Below are 25,931 nucleotides of genomic sequence, written 5' to 3' on the forward strand. Positions count from 1 at the left end.
GGTAGCTCATTCCATATACCCACCACCCTCTATGTGAAAAGCTCGTCCCTCAGGTTCTCTTTAAACTTTTCCCCTCTCACCTTAAGCCTACTCTCTCTAGTTTTAGACTCCCCTACCCTGGGAAAAAGACTGTGACTATCTGCCCTGCCTATGCTCCTCGTGATTTTAATACACCTTGATAAGGTCACCCCCACCCTCCTTGACTCCAGGGAAAACAGTCCCAACCTATCCAGTCTCTCATAACTCAAGCCCTCCAGTCCCGGCAACATTCCCATGAATCTTTTCTGCACCCTTTCCAGCTGAATGACATCCTCCCTTTAGCATAGTGACCAGAACTGCACATAATACTCCAAGTGTGGCCTAACAAATGATTTGTACAGTTGTAACATGACATCCCAACTTTTGTACTCAATTAAGGCATTCTGTCAACCCGCATCACCACTTTTTAGGGAACTATGTGCTCAAGGTCTTGCTGTTCACTGTGTAGATCATGGCCTGGTTTAACTTCCCAAAATGTATCACTTTGTACTTGTCTGAGTTAAATTCCATTAGCCATTCCCTTGTCCACTTTCCCAGCTAATTTAAATCTTGTTGTAACCTTGAACAACCTTCTTCACTGTCCACTATACCATGAATTTTGGTGTCATCTCCAAACTTACTAACCCTGCCATCTACCTTCTCATCCAAATCATTAATACAGATGACAAACAACAGAGGACCCAGCACCGACCCCTGTGGCCACACCACTGGTCACAGTTCTCCAATCTGAAAAACAACCTCCATGATCACCCTCTGCCTCTTTCCACCAAGTCAATTTTGTATCCAATTAGCTAGCTCACCCTGGATCCCATGAATTAGCCTTCTGGACCAGCCTACCATGTAGGTCCTTGCTAAAAGTCCATGTATACCACATCGACTACCCTGCCCTAATCAATCCTCTTGGTGATCTCTTAAAAAATTTAGTCAAATTTGTGAGACATGATGTCCCACAAACAAAGCCAAGCTGACAACCCCCAATCAATTCTTGCTTCCCAAATGCAAGTAAGTCCTGTCCCTCAGAATTCCCTCCAGCAACTTTCATACCACTGATGTATGATTCTACGACTATTAAACCCTTTTCAACAATCTGCAAATACTTCAGGTCATTAGTTAACTTTCTGTGCTGTGAGGAAAACAATCCCAGCTTCTCTCAGTTCTTATGCATGACACAAGATCCTCATCTCCACTGGGTTACTTAAACACCTTCCCCTGGATTTGCATCTCTCAAGTTTGTTGTTCAGAATTGGCTCTAATATACAAGCTGAGATTTAGAGTCATAGAGCAATGCAGCACGGATATAGACCCTTCGGCCCAATAAGTCTATGTTGACTGTGGTGCACACCTAGCTAGTCCCCATATCCTGCATTTCACCCATATCCCTCATGCCCCGCCCCTCCATGTGCCGATCCAAGTGCTTCTTAAATGATATTATTGTACCTGCCTCAACCACTTCCTCTGGCAGCTTGTTCCATACACTTACCACCCTCTGCATGAAAAGGTTGCCCCTCAGTTCCCTTTTGAACGTTTCCCGTTTCACCCTAAACCTATGCCCCCTAGTTTTGGACTCCCCTACCCTGGGGAAAAGACTGTTACAATCTACTATGCCTCTCATAATTTTAAATACCTCATTCTCCCACATTCCAAGGAATAAAAGCCTAGCCTGGCCAACCTCTCCCTATAACTCAGGCCCTTTAGTCCTGGCAACATCCTCGTAAATCTTTTCTGCACTCTTTCGAGTTTAACCACATCTTTTCTAACAATAGGGTGACCAAAACTGTACACAGTATTCCAAGTGCGGCCTCACCAGCGACTTATACAACTGTAACATAATGTTCCAACTCCTATACTCAATGCCCTGACTGATGAAGGCCAGCATGCTAAACACCTTTTTCACCACCCTGCTTTCAACGAACTATGCAATTGTACCCCTCGGTCCCTCTGTTCCATTACACTCTCTAGTGCCCTACCATTCATAGTGTAAGTCCTGTGCTGGTTTTACTTTCCAATGTCCTTTCCAAGTCCTACGCTGGTTTTACTTTCAAACACCTCACACTTATCTGTATTGAAATCCATTTACCACTCCTCGGCCCACTTCCCTAACTGATCAAGATCCCCCTGTAACTTATGATCATTAGAATCATCCCCCTGTTTCTGATGATCCATCACTTTGTATCATCCAGAAACTTTACCTGATCAAGCTTTGTGCATTTGACATCCAAATGATTATATCAATAACAAATAACAAAGGTCCCAACGACCCCTGTGGCCACACCAATAGTCACCAGCCTCCATTCCGAGAAATAACCTTCAACCACCAACCTCTGCTTCCTATCTCCGAGCCAATTTGAATCCACCTAACTAGTTCTCCCTGGATTCATGGGACCTAACCTTCCAGACCAGCCTACCTGGAGATCTTGTCAAAGGCTTGGCTAAAGTACAAACAGACGACATCCCACTGCCCTCTACCCTCATCTACCTTTTGGGTTACCTCTTCAAAAAACTCTAAAAGTTTCGGTCAAGCACGGACCTTCCACGTAACAAAGCCATGCTGACACCTCCTAATCAGGACTCTCTCCTATCCAATGCTGGTAGATCCTGTCCCTCAGAATTCCCTCCATAACTTCTCCACCACTCACATCCCAGGCTGATCAGCCTGCAGTTCCCTGGGTTTTCCCTTGCTACCCTTCTTAAACAACAGAACAACATCAGCCACCTTCAGTTCTTCAGGAACTTCACAGGGCTAACAATGAAGCAAATATCTCCACAAGGGCCTCTGCAATTTCTTCTCTGGCCTTCCACAAAATCGAGGATGCACTCGGTCAGCACTGGGGATTTATCTAACTTAATGCACTGTAAGGATGCAAATACCTCCTCCCTGGTATTTTGAATTTTCTCTAAAACATATCCACCTATTTCCCTAATCTTCTTAAGCAACCATGATTTTTCTCTCAGTAAATACTAAAGAGAATTATTTGTTAAAATCTCACCCATCTCCTGTGGCTCGGGACAGAGGTGGCCCTGCTGATCTCTGAGGGGACTGGACTCTCTCCCTGGCCACATTTTTAATATACCATAGAACTCTTAAGATTTTCCTAAACCTTACCTGCCAGATCCATCTCATACCCTCTCTTTGCCCTCTGGATTTCCCTTAAGAGTATTCCTAATCTTTTTAGAGTCATCAAGGGATTCAAAAAAAAGATTTAACCCAGTGCATCAAGTCACTGACTAATAGAGTTATGAAGCACCGCCGACTCCTATTACAAGCCCATTTCCACTAATCCTACATTAATCCCATTTTTTATTTTCTCCATACTCCCATCAACTCCCCCCAGATTCCACCACTCCCCTACACACTAGGAGCAATTTACAGATGCCAAATAACTTACCAACCCACATGTCTCTGGGATATAGGAGCTTGCATGTTCGCCCTGTGACCACGTAGGTTTCTCCTGAGTGCTCTGAGGTCAGGATCAAACCTGTGTCTCTGGAGCTGCGAGGCGCCAGCTCTACCAGCTGCACCATTGTGCACCAACACTGGGGACGCATCCAGCAGTGAAAGGTGTGGGTGTTTGGGATGACAATTATGGAGAGGCGATTTGCTTGGATCACAGAATCCCACACGGAGAGGCTGATGATCTGCTGAACCCAGGAATCTCAGCAGCACACAGACTACACAATCTACCCCTGAATGAATTGTTACAAAAGCCATTTCAGCTATCAGTGTCCTCTAGTAACCACCGCATTTTGATGCATTTGGTCCCATGTTGTAATTCGCTTCAGAAAGCAATAAGAGGTTTTACTCAGAACTGAGTTAGGTGGTGAGATGTTCTAATTATCATAGAATCATAGAACAGTACAGCACAATACAGGCCCTTCGGCTCACAATGTTGTGCCGACCTTTGAACCTCGCCTAAGACTATCTAACCGCTTCCTCCCACAGATCCTTCTATTTTAAATTCCTCCATATGCTTATCTAGCAATCTCTTGAATTTGACCAACGTACCTGCCTCCACCACCACCCCAGGCAGCACATTCCATGCCCCAACCACTCTCCGGGTAAAAAACCTTCCTCTAATATCTGCCTTGAACTTCCCACCCATTACTTTAAAGCCATGCCCTCTTGTATTGAGCACTGGTGCCCTGGGATAGAGGCGCTGACTGTCTACTCTATCTATTCTTCTTAATATTTTGTATACCTCTATCATGTCTCCCCCCATCCTCCTTTCTCTCCGATGAGTAAAGCCCTAGCTCCCTTAGTCTCTCCTCATAATGCATTCTCTCCGAACCTGGTGGCATCCTGGTAAATCTCCTCTGCATCCTTTCCAATGCTTCCACATCCTTCCTATAATGAAGCGACCAAAACTGGTCACAGTACTCTAAGTGTGGTCTAACCAGAGTTTTGTAGAGCTGCATCAATACCTCGCGGCTCCTAAACTCGATCCCATGACTTATGAAAGCTAACATCCCATAAGCTTTCTTAACTACCCTATCCACCTGTGAGGCAACTTTCAGCGATCTCTGGATATGAACCCCCAGATCCCTCTGCTCATCCACACTACCCAGAATCCTGCCATTAACTTTTTACTACGCCCTGGAGTTTGTCCTTCCAAAATGTACCACCTCACACTTCTCCAGATTGAACTCCATCTGCCACTTCTCAGTCCAGCTCTGCATCCTATCAATGACCCTCTGCAATCTTCAACGATCCTCCACATTATCCACAACACCACCAACCATTGTGTCATCTGCAAACTTGCCAACCCACCCTTCTACCCCCTCATCTAAGTCATTAATAAAAATCACGAAAAGCAGAGGTCCCAGAAATGATCCTTGTGGGACACCACTAGTCACAGCCCTCCAATCTGAATGCACTCCCTCTGCTTTCTACAGGCAAGCCAATTCAGAATCCACATGGCCAAGCTTCCCTGGATCCCATGCCCTCTGACCTTCTGAAGAAGCTGACCATGTGGGACCTTGTCAAATGCCTTACTAAAATCCATGTAGACCACATCTACTGCACCACCCTCATCAATTGCCTGGTCACCTCCTCAAAGAACCCTATTAGGCCTGTGAGACATGATGTGCCCTTTACAAAGCCATGCTGGCTGTCCATGATCAGACCATGATTCTCTAAATGCTCATAGATCCTATCTCTTAGAATCCTTTCCAACAGCTTGCCCACCACAGATGTAAGGCTCACTGGTCTATAATTCCCTAGACTATCCCTACTACCTTTTTTGAATAAGGGGACAACATTTGTCACCCTCCAATCCTCCGGTACCATTCCCGTGGACAACGAGGACTCAAAGATCCTAGCCAATGGTTCAGCAATCTCCTCCCTTGCCTCACGGAGCAGACTGGGGAATATTCTGTCAGGCCACAGGGACTTATCTCTCCTAATATTTTCTAACAGCTCCAACACATCCTCTCTCTTGATATCTACATACTCTAGAACATTACCCTTACCAACACTTTCCTCAGCGTCATCAAGGCCCCTCTCCTTGGTGAATACTGAAGAGAAGTATTCATTGAGGACCTCACCCACTTCCACAGCTTCCAGGCACATCTTCCCATCTTTGTCTCTAATCGGTCCTACCTTTACTCTCGTCATCCTTCTGCTCTTCACATAAGTGCATAGGGTTATGTATAGGGTCAAAGCATTATACAGCACGGAAACAGACCCTTCTGCCCAAATCGTCCACGCCAATGAAGATGTCCACCTAAATTAGTCCCATTTGGTCTATATCCCATCAAACCTTTCCTATCCATGTACCTGTCCAAATGTCTTTTAAACATTGTAATTGTACCTGTCTCAACCACTTCCTCTGGCAGCTCATTCCATATACACACCACCCTCTGCGTGAAGAAGTTGCCCCTCAGGTCCCTTTCAAGTCTTTCCCCTCTCACCTTAAACTTATGCCCTCTTGTTCTTGATTCCCTTTCCCTGGGAAAAGAAACTGTGTGCATTCACCTTGTCCATGCCCCAATGGGCTGTTGCCAACCAGATTGAACCATTAAATTTCCTGAGGCGAGTTTGTATTTGGATGGAGTTTGGAGGACCACTGAGTTTAGGTAAGTAGCAGATACATAGATGGCTGATTCAGGCCCTGCTGTTCAACACCAAACCCAAGTCCAATCCCATATTAACTGTCCACTTGTTTAGTGTACCTTACCCACAAGGAAAACAGAGCATTTCACAAGCATGTCGTTCACCTGGACCATTAGCTTCCAACAAGGTGATTGCCAGGAATCTGGAGAGACTGGGATTCCATTGCTGATTGTGTGACTATATTTAAGGTTAGTTAACAAACAGGAAGCAGCAACTTTTTGCACCATTGTGCTGGACAGGAGTGGGGAGATCCTTTGATTGTTATTTACAAAAATAGAGTTATACAGCAGGGAAATAGGCCCTTCAGCCCAACACTTCCATGCTGACCAAGGTGCCTTCCTGAGCTAGTCCCATTTGGCCCATATCCCTCTAAATCTTTCCTGTCTGTGTACCAATGTCTTTTGGACATTGTATTTGTGCCTGCCTCTACCAGTTCATTCCATACACCACCCTCTGTGTGAAAAATTTGCCGCTCAGGCCCCCTTTAAATCTTTTCCCTCTCACGTTAAACCTATACTCTCTAGTTTTAGATTCCCCTACTCTGGGAAAAAGACTGTGACCATCCACTTTAACTATGCCTCTCATGATTTTTATAAACCTCTATAAGGTCACCCCTCAGCCTCCTACACTGCAGACAAAACAGTCCCAGCCTATCCAGTCTCTTCTTATAACTCAAGCCCTCCAGTCCTGGTAAGAACCTTGTGAGTCTTTTCTGCACCCTCTCCAGCTTAGTGAAATCCTTCATTAAGTCCGGGCAACCAGAAATGCACACAATACTCCAGGTGTGGTCTTGCCAATGGCTTCTACAGTTGTAACATCTTCTGTACTCAGTGCCCTGAACGATGAAGGTCAGCATGCCAAACGCCTTCTTCCCCACTCTGTCTATCTGTCTATCACCACTTTCAGGGAACTATGTACGTGTACCCCTATGTCTCTCTGTACTACAACACTCCCCAGGGCCCTACCATTCACTGTACAAGTCCTGCGCTGGTTTAACTTCCCACAGAGCACCACATGATTAGGGGACTAGACGCATGGCAAGCACTAGGAGCACAGCAGCTGACACCGTGGGATAGCTCTGGCTCTGTATTCCAGCAACAATCACACCCATCAGGAAAAGCCTGGGCCTTCTGCCAGGTTTCACAGGAGCCTCAGCTTTTCCAGTGAACAAGATAGGCCCTGCAACAGGGGGGCAGAGGAAATGTGAGCTGGAGGTCAGAACTGGAAGAGCACAGAGATTGTACAGCTGAGATAGGAGGGAGAGGCACAGGGGAGACCTGAAACAGGGAGGGGGAGACCTGAAACAGGGAGGGGGAAGACCTAAAAGAGATTAACGGGGGAGCCTTGAAACATGTCACAGGGAAGCCCTGAAACAGGTCACAGGAGGTGGGGGGAGCCCTGAAGATAGATAATATATTTATTTATTAGTCACACGTACATGAAACACACAGTGAAATGCGTCTTTTTGCGTTACTCAGAATGTGCTGGGGGCAGCCCGCAAGTGTCGTCACTCTTCCAGTGCCAACATAGCATGCCCACAGCTCCTAACCTGTACATCTATGGAATGTGGGAGGAAACCAGAGCACCCAGTAGAAACCCACGCAGACATGGGGAGAACGTACAAACTCCTTACAGACAGCGTGGAATTGAACCTGGGTCGCTGGCACTGTAATACCGCTATACTAAATTATAATGACTGACAGCACTGGACAACCTGTGACACTGGAAACAAGTTTCTGTGTCACTGTCAACTCTCTGCCTGACCTCACCCTTCACTTACTCTGAAGTCTGTCCTCCTCCCCACCATTGTGCCCGTGTCTTCAGCTGCCTCAGCGTCCTGCTGCAGAATTCCCTCCCAAAACTTCTCCACCTCTCTACCTCCCCCGTAACCTTTGGCCAAACCTCCCGTCCCCTCACCTAATATCTCTGTTGTTGTTGTCCGTCTGCCCATCCTCCATTTGAGGATGAGGTGTTGGTTGGTTTGAGTGGCCAAGCATCAACACTCACTGAACTGGAGCCACATAAGCAAGCCTCCAGTACAAGTAGTTAAAAACCTTGCACCTCATTCTTTCCAAACAACCCTTCACCCTGGCCCCACAGGAAGGAATTCACCATTAATTGATTCTGCAGATGGGGCCTTGTTTTGACATCAAGTCCTCTGGTGTCCGCTGCACTTTGATGCATTGCTTCATGTTAGGAAACCTGGCCCCTCCTTTGGAATGCTGAGCCAAAGGCACAGCCCTGATCCCACATCTCCTCATACATCCCGAAGCCAGCCCACGCCTGGAATTCTGACACTGCCGGACTTTATGTTGCAACAGAAAGGTCTGATGCACAAAGCTACAATTCATTGTGCAGAGAAAGAACAATAGAGGGCTGGCCTCGGAACTAACAGCTAACCTCAGCACAGGCAGGACAGGGAGGATGGCTGGCCTCTGAACATCCAGTGGAAGGAAACCCTTCAACCAAAGCAGTGATGCAAGCAGCTCACTTATTGGAGGACAGGATCAGGCCCTGTTAATGTACCTCCCACAGCACACATCCTGCTGATCATTGCTTTCTAAGTTGCCGTGTTTCACCAACAGTTACCACACTAGAAAAAAACAGCAACTCACAAGAGAGAGTAACACAGCCTTTCACAATAAATCAAAGGCCTGGAGATATTTGCAATTCACTGTGTCCATACTGTCCCAAGCTAATCCCAATATCATAGTCATAGAGCAATACGGCGCGCATACAGACCCTTCGGCCCAACAAGTCCATGCCGACCACAGTACCCACCCAACTAGTGCCAATTTCCTGCATTCAGCTCATATCCCTCTAAGCACTACCCCTCCATGTATCTATTGGACCTGATTCAACCACTTCCTATGGCAGCTCGTTCCATATACTCACCACTCTTTGCATGAAAAAGTTGCCCCTCAGGTCCCTTTTAAATCTTTCTCCTCTCATCCTAAACTTATGCCCCCTAGTTTTGGACTCCCCTACCCTGCGAAAAGACTGCTAACAAGATGATTTTGTAAACCTCTATAAAGTCACCCCTCATTCTCCTACATTCCAAGGAATAAAGACCTAGCCTGGCCAACCTCTCCCTGTAACTCAGGCCCTCTGGTCCTGGCAACATCCTCATAGCTCATTTCTGCATTCTTTCCAGTTTGACCACATCTTTCCTATTACAGGATGTCTAAAACTGCATACAGCATTCCAAGTGCTGCCTCACCAACGACTCATACAACTGCAACACAATGTCCCAACTCCCATAATCAATGCCCTGACTAATGAAGGCCAGCATGTTAAATGCCTTTTTCACCACCCAGTCTACCTGTGATGCCGCTTTCAACAAACTATGCACTTATACTCCTAGGTCCCTCTGTTCCATTCCACTCCACTCCCTAGTGCCCTACCATTCATTGTATAAGTCCTACGCTGGTTTGACTTTCCAAATGCATCACCTCACACTTAACTGTATTGAAATCCATTTCCCACTCTCAGCCCACTTCCCTAACTGATCAAGATCCCCCTGTAATCTACAATAACCTTCCTCACTATCAGCAACACCTCCTAATTTAGTGCCATCTGCTAACTTACTGATCAAGCCTAGTGCATTCACATCCAAATCATTTAGATAAATAAATGAATAACAAGGGGCCCAACACCGACCCCTGCGGCACACCACTAGTCACCAGCTTCCATTCTGAGAAACAACCTTCAACTATCACCCTCTGCTTCCTACCTCTGAGCCACTTTTGAATCTACTAACTAGCTCTCCCTGGATTCCATGGGACCTAATCTTCCAGACCAGCCTACCATGCGGGACTTTGTCAAAGGCCTTGCTAAAGTCCAAATGGACAACATCCACTGCCCTACCCTTATCTACCTTTTGGGTTACCTCTTCAAAAAAAAACTCTAAAAGGTTCGTCAAGCACAACCTTCCACGCACAAAGCCATGCTGACCCCTCTTAATCAGACTCTTGTCTATCCAAATGCTGGTAGATCCTGTCCCTCAGAATTCCCTCCAGTAACTTCCCCACCACTGACCTCAGGCTGACCAGCCTGTCGTTCCCTGGTCTGTCCTTGCTACCCTTCTTAAACAACGGAGCAACATCAGTCACCTTCCAGTCTTCAGGAACTTCACCAGTAGCTAGCGATGAAGCATATGTCTCCACAAGGGCCTCTGCAATTCCTCCTCTAGCCTCCCACAAAGTCCGAGGATGCACTCGGTCAGGCCCTGAGGATTTACCCACATTACTCCACCATAAGGCTGTAAATCCCTCCTCCCTCCCTCCTTCCTGCCCCACACTATCCCCTGTCACCCTGCCTCTGGAAACAGACTCTCACTAAAGCATTCAATTTTTCCTTAAGAGCTTCAGTGAGTCTATCTCATGTACTCTGTGTGGTTGAGATTTTCAAGACCCCCGGCTCTGTTTACGAGATCCCCATTTCCCACAGAACAACTCGTGGAATGTTTTTCCCATCCTCTCTTAGTGACAACTTTGAATTATGAACAAGCTGCTGGAGGAACTCAGCGGGTGAGTCAGCACCTGTGGAGGCAGAGGTATGGTTGACGTTTCAGGTCGAGACCCTGCATCAGGACTGTTGTAGGGTCTCAATCCAAAACGTTGATTGAACTCTGCCTCCACAGATGCTGCCTGACTTGCTGAATTGGTAATTGGTTTATTATTGTCACATGTACCGAGATACAGGGAAAAGCTTTTGTTTGTGTGCCATCCAGTCAGATCATGCTGTACAATGAGGTAGTGCGAAAGGACAAAGAAACAGAAATATAGTGTTACAGTTACAGAGAAAGTGCAGTGCAGGCAGACAGATAAGGTGCAAGGGCCACAATGAGGTCAATTGAGAGATCAAGAATTCACCTTTATCATAAAAGAGGTCTGTTCAAGAGTCTGATAACAGCAGGATAGAAGCTGTCCTCGAGTCTGATGGTTTGTGCTCTCAAACTTTTGTATCTCCTGCTCAATGGAAGGGGGGACAAAAGAGAATGACCAGGGTCCTTGATTATGTTGGCTGCTTTCCCAAGGCAGTGTGAAGTGTAGACGGAGTCAATAGAGGGGAGGCTGGTTTGTGTGATGGACTGGGCTGCATTCACTCCAGCAGTTTGTTTTTTGCTGCAGATTCCCACATTTACAGCTTCTTGTGTTTACTTCTCTTCCACACCACTGACTCCCAATCAGAGGGTCATCTTTCCACCTCATTCTGAATCCCAGTGATGTAGAAATTCTAATAAATTGCACTTCAGCCTCTCAGCTGCCATAGTCAGGTCCCCTATCCCCTGGTCTCCATGGTCCCCTGTCCATCAAACCTTTTCCCCATTCCAGCATCACACTGTGAATGTATGTGGCATTCCTTTAATGGATTTCATGGTCTCTCCAGTAGCAGTAGCAGTGACCACCCCCGTCAAAAGTGACCATACCTGTATGCCCATGGTTGTTACTTCAGAGATCTACCCACTCTGTTCCGTCACGTAACTGGCATGTAATACCCGAGGACCATTCTTTATAACTGGGATTAAAGAGCTTCTGGAGAGAGAGAGAGAGAAAAAGAGAGAGAGGTCAACAACACTTAGTTAGTGCATCTCAACACATTACAGCACTACATATCAAACTAAACATCTCAAATACATAGAACAGTACAGCACAGGAATAGGCTCTTTGGCCCATGATGTTGTGCCAAGTTAATTTTAAACTAGTAACTAAACACCTAAATAAACTAATTCCTTCTGCCTACACAATGTCTGTATCCCTCCATTCTCTGCACATTCATGTGCCTATCTAAGAGGCTCCTAAATGCTTCTGCTTCCACCACCACCCCTGGCAGCCTGTTCCAGGCACCCACCATTCTCTGTGTAAAGTACTCGCCCTGCACATCTCCTTTGAACGTTCCTCCACTCACCTTAAATGCATGCCCTCTAGTATTAGACATTTCCACCCTGGGAAAAAGATACTGGCTGTATCCTCTACTGATGCCTCTTATAATTTTATAAACCTCTTTTCTAAACCTCAAGCCTCAGCCTCTGCCGCACCAGAGAAAACAACCCAAGTTTGTCCAAACTCTCCCCATAGCACATGCCCTCTGAACCCAGGCAGTATCCAGGTAAACCTCTTCTGCACCCTCTCCAAAGCCTCCACATCCTTCCTATAATGGGGCGCCAGAAATGAATGCGATACTCCAGATGTGGCCTAACCAGAGTTTCATAAAGCTGCAACATAATTTCCTGACTCTTGAACTCAATGTCTCGACTAATAAAGGCAAGCATACCATATGCCTTCTTTACCACCTGGGAACACACAGCAGGCCAGGCAACACCAGGTCAGGTGTGAATAATGGTGAAAGATCATCAATTCTAACTGTTAGGTCTGTTTCCATCTCCACAGCTGCTGCCTGACCTACTGAGTATTCCCAGTCTCTTCTGTTTTATTTCCATGATCCACTGTATTTTTATTTATATATTTAAAAAGCTGTCTGCAAAGTGGTTTAGGATTGAATGCTCTAACAAACTTCTGCAGATGTACGGTTGAAAATATTCAGCCATCATGGTCTGGTACAGCAATTTGAATGTGCAGGAATGTAAGAAGCTGCAGAGAGTAGTGGACTCTGTCCAATACATCACGGTCACATCCCTCCCCACTATTGGTAGTAACTACATGAGGCACTGCCTCAAGAAGGCATCTATCATCAAAGATCCCCACCATCCAGGCCATGTCATTTTCTAACAGATACCATCAGGCAGAACATACAGAAGCCTGAAGTCCCACACCACCAGGTTCAAGAACAGCTACTTCCCTTCAACCATTTGGCCAACTAGCACAACCCAAGCACTACCTTAGTATAGCAATACTATGACCACTTTGCACTACAATGGACTTTAAAAAATTTTAATTGTGTTCTTTCTTGTAAAAATTGTGTAATAATTTGTTTATCTTGTGAATGTTGTGTATCTGATGCTATGTGCCTGCGATGCTGCTGCAGGTAAGTTTTCCATTGCACCTGTGCATACATGTACTTGTGCACACGACCATAAACTTGAGTTTCTTTGACTTCCTGAAGTAGCAACAGTGCAAGCCTTTCATAGGGTACCAAGGTTGGTCAGAGAGCTCCCAAAGCTCTACCCTGTTAGCATCATCCTTATCTTGTGTCTCGGTCTGGGATGGAAAACTGATGAAAACTGATTGTCACAATTAATAAAGCCTTGGTTAAGTTTTGATTTTGAAGAAATTGCAGATTCTGCAATGATGGATGAGTGCTCAGAAGGAAGAGGTGATGTTCCTCAAGCTTACATTGGGCTTCATTGGAATGGTAGCCATAGGTAGAAAGATCAGAGTGAGAATGGGACAGAACCCTCAAGTCTCAACACTGAACAATTCTACTGAATTATCCTGGGCCTAACACATTGATGCAATCATGAAGAAGGCAAGCCAGTGGCTCTACTTCATTAGGAGTTTGAGGAGATTTGGTATGTCACCATAGACTCTTACTAATTTCTATAGATGTACAGTGAAGAGCATTCTGACTGGTTGTATCACTGCCTGGTATGGAGGCTCCAATGCACAGGATCACAAGAGCTGCAGAGGGTTGTAGACTCAGCCAGCTCCATCATGGGTACAACCCTCCCCACCATCGAGAACATCTTCAAGAGATGGTGCCTCAAGAAGGCAGCATTCATCATTAAGGACCCTCACCACCCACGACATGCCCTCTTCTCGTTGCTACCTTCAGGGAGGAGGTACAGGAGCCTGAAGACTCACACTCAACGATTCAGGAACAGCTTCTTCCCCTCTGCCAACAGACTTCTGAATGGTCCATGAACACTACCTCATTATTCTTTTATTTCGCTTTATTTATTTATTTATTTATTTAGTGATTTATAGTAATTTTAAGTCTTTGCACTGTACTGCCACAAAACAACAAATTTCACGTGATCTAAATCTATGATAATAATTCTGATTCAGTTTCAGATAACCAGTCTTTCCTGTTTGTGTTGCAAATGGCTAGTTCTGGCAAAAGCTCATCAAGCTGTAAAACAAACTCTATTTTTTCTCTCCACACAGATGCTGCCTGACCTGCCAGGTATTTTTTCCAGCATCTGCAGTTTTTGAGCTTAACAATTTGACTCTATACCCTGCTGAGGTTAGAAGAATGAGAGGTGATCTCATTAAAATGTGGACATTTCTTACAGGAATTGACAGGATATTTGTGGGGCTGACGTCTCCTCTGGCTGGGGTGTCTAGAACCAGGTTTCAAAAGTTAGCCATTCAGGGCAGAGACGAGATTACATTCCTTCACCCAGAGAACAGTGAAGCTTTGGAATTCTCAACTCTTGAGGTAGTGGAGAATCAATTGATGAGTATATTCAAGACAGAGATTGGGAGAATTTTCGATATGGAGGAAATTAAGGGGTATGGGATTGGTGCGGGAAAATGCCGCTGAGGTAAAAGATCAGCCATGATCTTGTTGAATGGTGGGACAGTCACAAGGGGCTGAATAGCCCACCCCTGCTCCTATTTTGTGTGTTCTTAACAGACTTTTTGCCTTTAAGTCCTGTTGATTAGCATACAATGTCTGGGCCCAGTGGCAAGCCATGGTTTGGTGGCACCTCTCTCCAGGGACATTCTAGGCTGCCCTCCCTGAAGCCTCAGCCAAGCTCTGACTAATGCTTGTCAAGGCCAAACAGAACCTTCTGTAGATCGTACAAAAGAAAAATAGAACGCAGAATATAGTGTTACAGTTACAGAGAAAGTACAGTGCAGGTAGACAAATAAAGTACAAGGAGCATGATGAGGTAGATTGGGAGATCATGGAACATAGAACAGTACAGCACAGGAATAGACCCTTCGGCCCACGATGTTGTACTGATGTCGTCCTGCTCCACTGACCAGGAACATCTGGTGGTCAAGTGTTGTCCGTTCTACCTGCCGAGGGAGTTCTCCACCGTCATCCTGGTAGCAGTTTACCTTCCACCTGAGAAATGTCAAGCTGGCACTGGGGGGAGCTAAGCACTGTGGTCAACAGTCATGAGACAGTGCACCCTGATGCCTTCGCGATCATTGCGAGGGACTTCAACCAGGTTAGCTTGAAGAAGTCTCTGACCAACTACCAACACGTCACCTGCAGAACCAGAGGAACCAACACGATCACTGTTACATCACCATCAAGAACGCCTACCGTGCCATCCTGTGCCCACACTTTGGCAAGTCTGATCACCTGGCTGTACTTCTACTCCCACAATATAGGCAGAGACTGAGGACCACAGGACCAGTGGTGAGGACAGCGAAGGTATGGTCAAGAGAGGCAGAGGAGCGTTTACAGGACTGCTTTGAATCGGTGGACTAGACCATATTCAGGGATTCATCTTCAGATCTGAATGAATATGCCACGGCTGTCACTGACTTCATCAAGACCTGCACGGATGAGTGTGTGCCTTCGAGAACATACTGAGTTTTCCCAAACCAGAAGCCCTGGATGAACCAGGAGATTCGCAGTCTGCTGAGGGCCAGATCTGTGGCGGTCAAGACCAGCAGTCCAGAACCCTACAAGAAGTCCAGGTACGACCTACGGAAGGCCATCACGAGAGCGAAAAGGCAATTCTGAGTGAAGCTAGAGACAAAATCGGATGACAGCTGTAGCAGGGTTTGCATGCCATTACTTCCTAGGAAGCGCAACCCAACAGCGTAAATGGCAGTGATGCTTCACTCCCCAATGAGCTCAACGCCTTTTATGCATGGTTTGAAAGGGGGGATAACACTACATACTGTATATGCGAATCCCCACAGCATCTGATAATCCTGTGATCTCGGTCTGGGGGGGCCGATGTCCAAACATCCTTCAAGAGGGTGACCCTTGCAAAGCATCAGGCCCTGACAGTGTACCTAGCTGGGTACTGAAAACCTGTGCCGACCAACTGGCTGGGGTATTGAAGGACATCTTCAATCTCTCACTGCTGTAATCTGGAGGTTCCCACTTGCTTCAAAAGGGCAGAAATCATTCCAGTGCCCAAGAAGAGTAGGGTGAGCTGCCTCAATGACTATCACCTGGTAGCACTCACATCTACTATGACGAAGTGCTTCAAGAGGTTGGTTATGGCTAGAATTAACTCCTGCCTGGGCAAGGACCTGGACCCAATGCAATTCACCTACCGCCACAACAGGTCTGCAGCAGACGCAATCTCACTGGCTCTCCACTATGCCTTGGAGCACCTAGACAACCACAAGACGTATGTCAGGCTGCTGTTTATTGATTACAGCTCGGCGTTCAACACCATCACTCCCTCAGCACTAATCACCAAGCTTCAAAACCTGGGTCTCTGTACATCCCTCTGCAACTAGATCCTCGACTTCCTTATAGTGAGACCACAGTCAGTGTTGATTGGCAATAACAGCTCCTGCTTACTGACTATCAACATAGGCGCAGGTCAAGGATGCATGCTTAGTCCACTGCTCTATTCTCTCTACACTCATGACTGTGTGGCTAAACACAGCTCAAACACCATCTATATATTTGCCCATGACACCACCGTTGTTAGTAGGATCTCAGATGGTGACAGGGAAGCGTACAGGAGTGAGACAGATCTGCTGGTTGAGTGGTGTTGCAACATCAACAAGACCAAGAAAATGATTGTGGACTTCAGGAAGGGAAGGTCGGGAGAACACACACCAGTCCTCATTGAGGGGTCAGTGGTGGAAAAAGTGAGCAGCTTTAAGTTCCTGGGCGTCAACATCACAGAGAATCTATCCTGGGCCCAACACAATGATGCAATTGTGAAGAAGGCATGCCAGCAGCTCTACTTTGTTAGGAGTTTGAGGAGATTTGGTATATCACCAAAGACTCTTACAAATTTGTATATATGTACAGTGGAGAGCATCCTGACTGGTTGCATCACAGCCTGGTATGGATCCTCCAATGCAAGAGGCTGCAGAGGGTTGTAGACTCAGTCAGCTCCATCACAAGCACAACTTTCCCTACCAACGGGGACATCAAGAGGCAGTGCCTCAAGAAGGCGGCATCTATCATTAAAGACCCTCACCATCCAGGACATGCCCCCTTCTCATTGCTACCATCAGGGAGGAGGTACAGGAGCCTGAAGATCCAAACTCAACGATTCAGGAACAGCTTTCTGAACGATGCTAAATTAAACTAAATTGCTTCTGCTTCCACATAATACATATCCCTCCATTCCCTGCATATTCAGAATCAGGTTGATTATCACTGACATATGTCGTGAAATTTGTTGTTTTGCTGCAGCAGTGCAGTGCAATGACATAAAAATTACTATAAGTTACCAAAAAAAAGTGCAAAAGAGGAATAATGAGGTAAAGTTCAGAAATCTGATGTCAGAGGGGAGAAAGCTATTCCTAAAACATTGAGTGTGGGTTTTCAGGCTCCTCTACCTCCTCCCCGATGGTAGTAACGAGAAGAGGGCATGTCCCAGATGGTGAGCATCCTTAGTGATGGATGCCACCTTCTAGAGGCACCGCCTCTTGAAGATGTCCTCAATGGTGGGAACATGTGTCTATCTAACAGCTTCTTAAACACCACTATCGTACCTGCTTCCACCACCACCTCAGGCAGCCTGTTCCAGGCGCCCACCATCCTCTGGGTAAAAAAAAAACTAGCCCCACACATCACCCTTAAACTTTTCCCCTCTCACTTAAATGCATGTCCTTTAGTATTTGACATTTCTACCCTGGGAAAAAGACTCTGACAGTCTGCCCTATCTGTGCCTCTCATAATTTTATAAACTTCTATCAGGTCTCCCCTCAGCCTCCAACCGTCCAGAGAAAACAACCCAAGTTTGTCCAACCTCTCCTTAAAGCTCATACCCTCTAATCCAGGCAGCATCCTGGTAAACCTCTTCTGCACCCTCTCCAAAGCCTCCACGACCTTCCCATAATGGGTCAACCAAAAAGGAGTCAGTGATAGGATGGACACCAATGTTACACTGATGCTGCTGGTGCCTTCAATGAGAGGAGGGTGGATGCTCGTTAACTACAGCTGATCTGCTGAAGGAGGAGTACATAGTGGGAGATGAAGGAGCTCCCACTGCTCTCTGGACCACACCTTTTCCTACACAGATTCATTCCATTCTGCCAGTTTCTCCAACCCTGTTGCATCTGTTCTGATTACAAGACTTGCCACACTGGTGCTGAGATGCATTCTTCCATAAAATGAGCCTTCCCTTTACCATCTCATCTGCTCCATTTCCTGCATGTGGTTCTCACCCCTCCCATCCCACCCAAAGCAAGGAAAGGGTTTCCCTGGTCCTTAACTTCCACCCCACCAACATTCAATGGCTAATTTCCATTACTGTCAATGAGATTCTGCCATCACATACATCTTTTCTTCCTCTCCCCTCCCCTTTCAACACTCCAGAGGAATCATTCTCTCTGCAACTCCCTGAGCCACTCTTCAGTGTTTCACTCTTCACAGATGCCTCCTGACCTACTGAATATTTCCAACATTATTTTCTCTGTCCGCAACAGCTGTCTGGATCTCCTGGTTGCTAGCCATTTCAACTCCCCTCCCCATTTCCACACCAACATGTCTGTCCTCAGCCTCCTCCACTGCCAGGAACTAGAGGAACAGCACTACAAGCCGACAGTATGAACACTGAATTCCCCAATTTCAGGTAACCTGCTCCCCCTCTGTCCCTTTCTCTCTCCTTCTGATCTACCTAGGTCCTCCTGCACACACCCTTCTTTCCAACACCCCCCACAGCCAGCCCCAGTGTCACACTGTTTCATCTTCCTCTTCTACCCACACACTCCTCCACTGATTCCCCTCCCCGCTTCCCTCACTTGGTTCCTTGCTCCACCTTCCTCTCCATCATCTGCAGCCCTTTGTCACCTCCACCTCTCCCCTCCCAGCCTCTGTCGCTATTCCCACTCTCCCCTCCCCCATCTGCCTATCACCCCTCCTCATCTGGATCCACCTATCACCTGCCAGCTCTTGTCTCATCCCTTTCCCTCACCCCTTTATACTGGCTATCTCCCATCTACTCTTTCAGTCCAAATGAAGGGTCTCAACTTGAATCGTCTACTGTCTATTTCTCTGCACAGATGCTGCCTCACCCATTGAGTTCCTCCAGCAGATTGTTTTATTTCCCTCTTATTTCAAATTTCCAGCAATGGCTGTGTCTTGTATCTCGCAGTTCCAGCACTGTTGTGTTTTTTCACTCTCTTGCCCTCATTCCTCTCCCTCTATGTACACCTCCACCAGGAACATCAGCTGTAACAACCACTCATCTCCCTCCCTCAGACAGTGCTAACACCATTTGTCAATGGGACCACCATGATCTCTGCCCTATCACAGACACCCTTCTCTACCCCACTGCCTCTCTGCAACATAACACATTCTTGTCCTCTCACTTTTCCGGTTCTGATTAAAGATCCTGATGCAGGGTTTCAATCCAAAACACTGACAATTCCTTTCCCCTCCCAGATGCTGCTCGACCCACTTAGCTCTTCCAGCAGATTGTTTGTTGCTCCAGATTCCAGCATCTGCAGTCTCTTGTGTCTCCTCTGATTAAAGGACATTGACCTGAAATGTTAGCCCTCTCTTTTTCCCTCCACACACACTACCTGACCTGTGGAGTCATTTGCTGCCAGCATTTTCTGTTTTTACTTCAGATTTCCAACATTCAGGGTTCTTTTGCTTATTGGCTTAAAGAAAATTGTCTTGAGAATAGTAACCAGAAAACTCCTGGACTAACGTTAAAACCCCCTCAGGGTCGTTAATGTTCTTCAGAAGAGGGAATCTGCTGTCTACCCAGTATATGTGACTCCAGATAATGTGTTTGACTCTTACCCTGAAAGCCCCAGAGAGAGAAGAGAGAAAAACAGATCCATATCTCAGGTCTGTTTCTCTCTGCCTGACTGGATCTGCATTTCCAGAATTTTACATCCTGATTTCAGGTTTCTGGCATCTGCAGTGTCTGGGCAACAGATAGCTGAGGATGTGCTGTCATCCTCACGAAGCAACTGGTTACAAATCTTTGCAATAGAAATTAGTAATTGACTTTGTTAAGCATGTTTAAAACTATAGCCTTCCATCTGGACCCTTCTGTCCTGTGGTAGACTTAGACCCCAGTCTGATGGGCAGTAAATGATGATGCAAACTTAAATGTAATTGGCAGGAACACCAAAACCGACACAAGGAAGGAGTTTTCTATGCAGCAACCTTTTTAAGATCTGGAGCACACTGCTTGATTGAAAAGAAACTTTCAGAATAGAATGAATAATCATAGATAATGGAGCAGGGGAGTGTGATTAATTGGACACTTCCTTCCCAATGAAACACAATCTCTTGAGAAACATCACAACCAGTGTCCAGTACAAACAAATAATGGGTTAATCTGTGAAACATATTTTGCTGAAACATACTGTCTCGATTGTAACCATGTTCTATGTGTTGGTAGTGTCGCTGTCTCACAGCTCCAGAGACCCCAGTTCAACCTTGAACTCGGGTGCTGTTTGTGTGGAGGTTGCATGTTCTCCACATGGGTTTCCCCTGGGTATCATAGAGTCATACAGCATGAAAACATTGCCCCAACTTGTCCATGCCGACCAAAATGCCCACCTAAGCTAGTCCCATTTGCCTGCATTTGGCCTGTATCCCTCTAAGCCTTTCCTATCCACGTACCTGTCCAGGTGTCCTTTAAATGTTGTTAATGTAACTGCCTCTTACCACTTTCTCTGGCAGCTTGTTTCATATATCCATCATACTCTGCGTGAAGAAATTGCCCCTCAGGTCCCTTTTAAATGTTTCCCTGTCAGCTTAAACCTATGCCCTTTTGTTCTTGATTCCCCAACCCTGGTAAAACGACTGTGTGCATTCACCCTATTTATGCCCCTCAGGATTTTACAAACCTCTGTAAGGTCACCCCTCATTCTCCTATGTTCCAAGTTTCAACTTGCCTAACCTCTCCCTGTAATTCAGGCCCTCCAATCCTGGCTACATTCTCGTAAATCTTCTTTACATTCTTTTCAGCTTAACGACGTCTTTCTTTTAACAGGGTGACCAAAATTGTACACAATACTCCAAGTGCGGCCTCACCAATGTCTTGTACAACTGCAACACAACATCCCAACTCTTATACTTAATACCCTGACTGATGAAGGTCAGCGTGCCAAATGCCTTCTTAACCACTCTGTGTACCTGTGATGCCACTTTCAGGGAACCATGTACTTGCACTCCTAGGTCGCTCTGTTCTACAACACTCCCCAGGGCCCCATCATTCTCTGTGAAAATCCTACCCTGGTGCTCCGGTTTCCTCCCACATCCCAAATATGGGGGGGCTTGCAGGTTAACTGACCACTGCAAATTGCCCCTAGTGTGGTTATGGTAGAATCTGGTGGGGGGGGTGGGGTTAGAGCTATGTGGGGAGAATAAAATGGGTGGGGTAGGATTAGCACGCACAGACTCAATGGGGCAAAGGGCCAGTTTCCGTGCTATATCTCTCTATGACTCTCTGGTAAATCACCTCCCTGAAATGACTTCAATAGAACGTTGCTGACTGATTTTCATGGCTGTTAAAAAGCAAAGATTTCTGTTTACATTTGATATTGACTCCAGAAGTCCTGGCCCATGTACCTTGCACAATATAACCCCTGTCTGCACAGTTATCAGTCCCACAACTAGAATATTACCAGCAGCCGGATTGTGAAGTGCAGGGATTTCCAGCTGCAGACATCTGGGCTGAAGGTTACTGCCCCAAGAGAATATTTTTTTCATGAAGGGACGGTGCCTACCTTTGGGGAAATGGAATGCACAGAATAATAAATCATTAATTACAACCAGAACTGACCAGCAGCTCTGAAATAGTTGTGGTTACATGGATGTGGATTGAACTCATTTAAGTCGTGGTGCAACTCAGCTGTTAGTATTCAGAATCCAAAAGCAACAGAAGATAGGACACGGTATATACAGTAGTAGCTCTGCTTACAGAGATTTCTACAGTGCATTTCATCCTTGGGTACATGACAGCCACTGAAATACTTTGCAAGAGTAGTAACTTGGAATCTGCTTGGGGTCCAAGTCCAAAGCTTCCTAAAAGTGGCCACACAAGCAGATAGGATGGTAAAGAAGGCACATGGCATGCTTGCCTTCACTGGTCGGGACATTGAGTATAAGAATCAGGAAGTCATATTGCAGCTGTATAAAACTTAGGTTAGGCCACTTGGAGTATTGTGTGCAGTTCTGGTTGCTCCATTACAGGAAGGATGTGGAGACTTTGGAGAGGGTGCAGAAGAGGCTCACCAGAATGCTGCCTGGATCAGAGGATATGTGTGAAAAGGAAAGGTTGGACAAACTTGGGTCGTTTTCTCTGGAGCATCAGAGGCTGAGGGGAGACCTGACAGAAGTTTATAAAGTTATGAAAGGCATAGATAGGGTAGACAGTCAGAATCTTTTTCCCAGAATAGAAATGTCAAATACTAGAGGACATGCATTTAAGGTGCGAGGGGGAAAGTTTAAAGGAGATGTATGGGGCAAGTGTTTTCTTTGCACGCACAGAGTGGTGGGTGCCTGGAACGGGCTGCCAGGGGTGGTGGTGGAAGCAGATACAATAGCAGCATTTAAGAGGCTGTTAGATAGACAAATGAATATGCAGAGAATGGAGGGATATGGATCATATGCAGGCGGAAGAGATTTAGGTTAATTCGGCACAGACGTGGTGGACTGAAGGGTCTGTTCCTGTGCTGTACTGTTCTATGCTCCATGCTGTGTGCAGGAAGATCTGCAATGTGATAATGGGCAAAAAATCTGCGCAGTTCTGCTCACAGAGGGACAGACTTTGGTCAGGACACCGCACAGCACTCCTGAGCATTTCACCCCCCCCCCCAACACCCTGCTCCCCCCCGCCACCAAAGTAGTGCAAGGCATATTTTAGACAAGGTCTTGGCTTAACGTTTCATACAGAAGGCTGCACTTCCTGACTGCTGAATCAGCCAAGGCTTCTGTGCTCAACTGGGACATGAAAACTGAACTTCCAAATTAAAGGAGAGAGTCCCACTCTCCGAGTTTATGTTGGGATGTGATGGCTTTTGACAGGTTTAATATTAGCGGAGAGGAATTGTGTTGTGGGGAACAAGTAGCTCGGGGAAGGACAGAAGGAAGGGCGGGGGGGCAGGGTCGTCAGCCCGGCTATCCTGAAGCGTAGGGTCACATCTAAATCCCAGAGCCAGGCGGGTCTGGAGAACAGATTAGTGGCAGGAAACCACAGCCAGGGAACCTGGGAACAATCACCAGTTCACTGTGTGGGGAGGGGGGTGGTGATCAGAGTGCTGACCCACAAGGGCAGTTGTGGACAGGAGTAGAGGAGGAGGGGTTGAGAGGCTGTCTTCTGATGCTGGAACCTATCTGGACCTCCCTCAACCTAGCCTGTCAGGAGTGTTCCTCCGTCCATCCCTCCTGCTCCCAGAGAGGCTGAGGAACACCTCCCTCCCTTAAACGGTGTGTCCCAGGAGTGCTATCCCTCCTTACCTCAGAGCCATCCAGTCCCCTCCCTCCCTCCTTCCCACCCAGGAGTCCACTCCCTCTCTCCTTTCATTCCCTCCCTCCCCTTCCCTCACTTCCTCCTGCTCTCTTTCAGTCCCTCACTCCTCCCCTCCCTGATGCCCTGCACCCTCCGTCCCTCTTTCATTCCCTCACAGCCTCCAGGGATGTGTCCTCCTTTCCTCTCTACCTCCCAGGGTTTCCTCTGCCCCTCCTTAGTGTGACACAGACACCTCCTCCCTCCACCTGTCTTGCTCAGTGTGACCCAGGCAAAACACCCTCCAATGTGGGATCTAAAGCAACCCACTCTCACCCCCACTCTCCATCCCCATCAACCCCACCTTCTCTGCATGTTTAAAGTTTACCTGTCATAAAGAGATACAGCACAGAAACAGGTTCTTCAGCCAACTAAGTTCGTGCCAACCATCAACCACCCATTTACACTAACCCTACACTAATCCCATTTCATTCTCCTCACGTTCCCACCAACTCCCCCCAGATTCTACCACCCACCCACACTAGGGGCAATTTACAGCAGCCAGTTAACCTTCCAACCCACATGTCTTTGGGACATGAGAGGGATCTGGAGCACCCGGGGGAAACCCAGGCAGTGCAAACGCCACACAGACAGCATCAGACGTCAGGATCGAACCCAGGTCACTGGTGCTGTGAGGCAGCGATTCTACCCACTGTGCTGCCCTTCCTGCCATTCCCCACTCACCTGCTCCAATTGGAATAGGGGACAGCTGATGTGAGTGGATACGAGGGGGTTAAATGACATCTTATTTTTACTCTGTCCCCAGACACAGAGTGCCATCCAGAATGGAGCATTCAAAAGGGTTTCAATTAACCACCCTTTTAATGCATTGCCAATAGAGTAATACAGCAAATAAAACAGGCCCTTCAGCCCATCATGCCCATGCTGACCATCAAGTACCTATTTACACTAATCTCATTTCCCAGCACTTCTATACCTTGGTGATTTAAGCACCTGTTAGATACTTCTTAAATGTGAGAGTCTCTGCCTCCACCACCCTGGGGCAGTGCGCTCCATATTCCAACCACCCTCTGGTGAAAATAATTCTTCTTCAGTTCCCCTCTATTTCTCCTGTCCCTTACCCTAAACCTATGTCAACTTGGAATTTGTCAAATCTGGGTAATAAATGTTAGAAGTCACCAGTTTTATGACCAGTACTTTGCAAACAAAACTCTACACAGAATTTCACTCAATAGCCATCAGTGCTGCAGAAGGGTTTAATCACGGAATCCCCATCATCATGGTAAATGCGGGCTCGCTCTTAACTTTTAAGAGTAAATTGGATAGATACATGGATGAGAGAGGTCTGGAGGGGTATGGGCTGCGGGCAGGTAAATGGGAATAGCAGAATAATGTTTCGGCACAGACTAGAAGGGCCAAATGGCCTGTTTTCTGTGCTGTAGTTTTCTATGGTTCTATCTGAATATTCTGTTCAGTTGCAACACATTAGTGATGAAGAAAGCAACACTTTACACTCCCAGCACCAAATGCCAATGTAAGTTAGCACATCTGAGAGGTTAGATTGAGAGCAAAATTTCTCTGTTGTCCCTTAACTATCTACTCCAGGAAATCTCCCATAATTATAAACTCAGCTGGACCGGCTACATAAATACCATGGCTACAAGAGAAGATCAGGGGTTGGGTATACTGTGGAGAGTGACTCACCTCTTGACACCCCAAGGCCTTTCCACCATCTACAAGGCAAAAGCCAGGAGTGCGGTGGAACACTCTCCACTTGCCTGCAGTGAGTGCAGCTCCAACTACACTCAACACTATCCAGCACAAAGCAGGCTGACTGATACTCCATCCATCAGCCTGAATATTCATTCCCTCCACCACCAGCACACAGTGCATCATCTACAAAATGCTCATTCTCACCCAGGCTGCTCTGACAGCACCTCCCAAACCCACAACCTCTACCATCAAAAAGGAAAGAGGCTTCAAGTGCACAGAAACTCCATAACTACAGGTCAGAATCAGAATCATTGGTTTCATCTGCCCACCACCCCTCCCTTTTCTGGTTCCACTTCTCACTTTCCTTTCTTATCGGATTCCATTTCAGGATATCAATCAATTACAGATTTGGGTGGAGAAATGGCAGGTGGAGTTCAATCCGGGCAAGTGTGAGGTGTTGCACTTTGGGAGGTCAAATGTAAGGGGAAAGTACACAGCTAATGACAGGACCCTTAAGGGCATTAACGGACAGAGGGATCTTGGGGTCCAAGTCCACAGCTCCCTGAA

At 46.6% G+C, this 25,931-nt stretch overlaps 1 protein-coding gene across 4 annotated transcripts in view; it reads right to left on the reverse strand.

Moving 5' to 3' along the window:
- phldb2b (pleckstrin homology-like domain, family B, member 2b) overlaps positions 1–25,931 on the reverse strand; it is a 185,953-nt gene that overhangs the window by 148,978 nt on the left and 11,044 nt on the right. For all 4 annotated transcript variants that reach the window (XM_052013321.1, XM_052013323.1, XM_052013324.1 and 1 more), the window contains exon 2: positions 11,580–11,685. The gene's annotated coding sequence lies outside the window, so the exon portion shown is untranslated. The remainder of the gene's footprint in view (positions 1–11,579; positions 11,686–25,931) is intronic.

The sequence above is a fragment of the Pristis pectinata genome, chromosome 4 (assembly GCF_009764475.1).
Source record: "Pristis pectinata isolate sPriPec2 chromosome 4, sPriPec2.1.pri, whole genome shotgun sequence".
NCBI lineage: Eukaryota > Metazoa > Chordata > Chondrichthyes > Rhinopristiformes > Pristidae > Pristis > Pristis pectinata.